Here is a 4,296-nt window from a genome sequence, read left to right as displayed (position 1 = left end):
TGAAGTGACATTCTCTAGTTAAAACTGCTTTGTAACATGAAGTACCAGGCTGAAGATTTTTCCTAAAATTCAAAGCACAGAACTGGTTGGTCCAATGGCGTGGCACGAGGAGCTGGGAAAGTGGACACTAAGTTTGTAATCATGGATCTAACTGTGTGACCTTGAACAATTCACTTGCTTGGCCCAGCCTGAGATTCCTGGGGACCATACCCATCTGACGGGGAGTCACGGATAGATGGCTGTCCTCAAAAGTCATGCTTCATCTTCCCTAGTGTTGAGCTACTGCAAAGCAGCTGCCCAGCCATAAACTACATTTCCCACACCTTTTGCACAGGGATGGGGTCATATGGCCAGTCCTGCTGAATGGAGCTTGCGCTAAAATGATGTGTATACTTAACAAACAGTAGTGTTTTCTTCATGTGCCTTTTGTTCATCTTTTGGAGGTTGAGAGGCCCAAGAGAGGGAAGTCAGTTTACAAGGAGCCTGGGGTCCTCTGCCACTACTTGGAAGTCCACCTATGAACCAGGAAGACAGGTTTTATTTTGTGATGTTTATTACTGTGTGACATCACTGGCATTGGGGTATTGGTTGGTTACTAAGGAGAATTCATTCCTGAACACACACACAGTGGTGTGTGGATTGAATCCTCTGTGGAAATGGGCTCTGCAAGCTGAGGAGACCATGGACAGGGCAGCCTTCTTCCCGGAGACCTCCTGGCTTCTAGGTGCTGCTTGTCCTTCTTTTATAGCCAACACAGCTCGGGCCAGCAGAAGTGGATAGGAGGGCATTTGCACCTCTAAGTTGGACACCAGCTCCACTGCTGGGGGTGGAGTGACTCTGGACATTTCTGGTGGCTGCTAGCATTTTTTGGCTTGTGGCCCCATCACTCCAATATCTTCCTCCATGGTCATAATGCCACCTCCTTTGTATGTGCATCTCCTCTTCTGTCTATCTCAAATCTCTCTCAGGCTCCCTCTTATAAGGACACTTGTGGTTACATTTAGAGCCCATCAGATAATCAAGATAATCTCCCTGTCTCTAGATCCTTCACTTAATCACATCTACAAAGTCTTTTTTTTTTTTTTTTTTTGCCATGTAAGTAACTGTCACAAGTTTCAAGAATTAGGAGGTAGATAATTTTCTAGGGCTATTAGTTAGACTGGGTTTTCCAGGTGGCACTAGTGGAAAAGAACCCACTTGCCAATGCAGGAAACCTAAGAGACATGGGTTGGATCCTTGGGTCACGAAGATTCCCTGGAGAAGGGCATGGCAACCCACTCCAGTCTAAATTGAATGCAATGGTTTTAAACACTGGCCAGAAAATGTTTGATTGCCATTTCAACACACAGAAATAGTTACACTGATGTGTAAATTGCCATTTACTGCAAAAAGCTGTGCAATGCTGATGTCAGAGACTAGGGAGTCACTGTTCATAACGGCTGTTGCAATTCCCTCATGAATAGATCAAGGAATGGCTTCCCAAGCCAATTGCTGCCTATGCGCTTTTAGCTCAGGTTGATAAGCAAAATTTTCAGCTTGCTCAGGTGTTCCTATCAGCTGTACAATTGCAAAGAATTGCTGGTGACCATCATAGTTTTCCTGTTTCTCCAAGACTAGCAAGAAGTCAAAGTCAAAACAGGACTGCACCATCACGCAGTCAACAGCACCAGGAAGATTAATGTCTATAGCAAGGAAAACTATATCCTATATCCTCTCCCTGTAGGGTTGTCATGGACTCATGGTGATGCATCAGATTTGGCACAACAGCATCCAAAGAGCCTTGCCATTTACAGGCAACACCAGGGAATGGACAGGAACAAGGCCTAAACTCACAGAGCTCTTCGTGGTCTGCTTTTTCTGTGTATGGCAGAGTTAGATCACATCCAGAAGAGGTATATGTACAAGGGAAAAGTACTGAATTGGCCACTTTCTCCATAGCCAAGTTGTGAGTGGACCCCAAGGGGCCCTGGCAAGTCAGACAATGTGTGAGCTTTGGGCAACAGTTGCAACAAATGAGACGGCCACTTTGACAGGGAAAAATGGGTGGTAACGCATAGTCAAAGCAGACCGGACACTCATAAAAGACTCGCCAGGTCATTGTTGGCCACAGCGGTGCCAGTCAGGGCAGGCATGCTCTGGGAGGACGGCGCACACATTGAGGTTCCAGTAGGTACCGCTGGTGCAGCCTCATGACTCATTTCTGTGGGCGGAGAGCGAACCTCGGATCTCGGTCCTGGCTTAAAGGTGCTCCGTCGCCAGTGCCCACAGCCACCACCTTTTGGCAGCACCAAAGCCTCTTCCTCAGGCCAACACCGAGAGGACACACTGGGTCGCTGCTGTCACTTGACAGTGTGCCCCTCAATGTCTGCCCTAGCTCTCCCTGTTCGCCGCAGTTTTGCACATCATTGAACCTCCCACCACCAACGGTGCACTCCCACTAAATAATACACACGATGGCAGCAGTCGTCAGCAGGCACGACCCCACGTGTTCTGGGGGCCAGAAGGGGGCCAAGAACAAACATTATTTTTAAAAGTATGCATATTTATTTGGCTGCCCCGGGTCCTAGTTGCATTACAGGCGATCTCTGATCTTCACTGTGGCATGTGGGATCTGTTTAGTAGTATCCTGTGAAATCTAGTTCCCTGACCAGGAATTGAACCTAGGACCTCTGCTTTAGGAGCAGAGAATCTTAGCCACCCACCAGGGAAATCCTAAGAACAAACAATTTTAACCTGGGGAAACCAAGCCGTTTAAGGTAGCAGACCAGCCTGTCGAGCAATAGGCACATTGCCAAGGCCTAGATTAGCCCAGCCAGGCAGAGGGAAGAGAAGGAAATAGGTAACCTGGCAATATCCTGGTGCAGCTCCATCAGATCAGATCAGTCGCTCAGTCATGTCTGACTCTTTGCGACCCCATGAATTGCAGCATGCCAGGCCTCACTGTCCATCACCAACTCCCAGAGTCCACCCAGACTCACGTCCATCGAGTCAGTGATGCCATCCAGCCATCTTATCCTCTGTCGTCCCCTTCTCCTCCTGCCCCCAATCCCTCCCAGCATCAGAGTCTTTTCCAATAAGTCAACTCTTCTCATGAGGTGGCCAAAGTACTGGAGTTTCAGCTTTAGCATCATTCCTTCCAAAGAAATCCCAGGGCTGATCTCCTTCAGAATGGACTGGTTGGATCTCCTTGCAGTCCAAGGGACTCTCAAGAGTCTTCTCCAACACCACAGTTCAAAAGCATCAATTCTTTGGCACTGAGCCTTCTTCACAGTCCAACTCTCACATCCATACATGACCACAGGAAAAACCATAGCAGCTCCATAGTCGTGTGTAATGGACAGGCTGAGGGCTGGCCTGTGCCTCTCACCAGACCTGGAAACTTGGGCCGCCAGCCTCTACTCACGCACTCAGGAAGGCAGGTCTCTGGACCACAGTGTCCCCACCAGCACAGGTCAGTGAGGACTGACAGTGGTTAAGATACTGGCTTCTAGAGTTGGGTGACCTGGGACCCCTGGCAGGATGGCCTTGTGTGGTTTACTTATCCTCTCTGAAGCCCTCTCTTCTTTCTTGTACTCCAGGTAATAAGTGTTTGCAAATGTTAGTAATTATGAATACCAAGAGGTATTATGAGCCTTGGGATATTTCAGGGGAGAGAGGTAAGAAGAATGCGGGGCCACTAGGTCTGTATTCAGGGTGCCAGAGCTCACTTCCTCTTTTGTAAGCTGATTTAGTCTCTTATTGGTCAAGCTGGTTCAAGTTGGTTTCTGTTACTTGTAAACAAAAGCATTTTATCTGATAAAGGTTTTTCTTTTTTTTTAACTTAGAGAATTAAGAAAAATTTTAAAGTGGAGGGTGTTGTGATGAAAAATTTAGCTGAAGTTCAGCAGTTTTTGTTTTTGTTTTTTTACATTTTGCATTTGCAGCAAGCAGAAGGATGCCCTTACCCCCCAAAGATGTCCTGGTCCTAATTCCCAGAACCTGTGAATATATTAGGAATTCCCTGGTGGCACTAGTGCCACAGATCCCACCTGCCAGTGCAGGAGATGTAAGAGATGTGGGTTCGATCCCTGGTCGGGAAGATCTCCTGGAGGAGGCATGGCAACCCACTCCAGTATTTTTGCCTGGAGAATCCCATAGACAGAGGAGCTGGGCGGGCTACATTCCATAGGGTCGCACAGAGTCAGACACAACTGAAGGGACTGAGCATGCACGCACGTGAATATGTTACATTATGTGGCAAAAGAAAAATCAAGGTTTCAGATGGAATTAAGGTTGTAAATCAAGTGACGTTAAAAT

The 4,296-nt window shown here is 47.4% G+C and overlaps 1 pseudogene; it reads right to left on the bottom strand.

The window, feature by feature from the left end:
• Positions 1 to 1,338: 1,338 nt before the first annotated feature.
• On the bottom strand, positions 1,339 to 2,359 carry LOC102270904 (E3 ubiquitin-protein ligase SIAH1-like; annotated as a pseudogene).
• Positions 2,360 to 4,296: the final 1,937 nt, after the last annotated feature.

The sequence above is a fragment of the Bos mutus genome, chromosome X (assembly GCF_027580195.1).
Source record: "Bos mutus isolate GX-2022 chromosome X, NWIPB_WYAK_1.1, whole genome shotgun sequence".
Taxonomy (NCBI): Eukaryota; Metazoa; Chordata; class Mammalia; order Artiodactyla; family Bovidae; genus Bos; species Bos mutus.
This window is presented reverse-complemented; position numbering and strand designations above follow the sequence as displayed.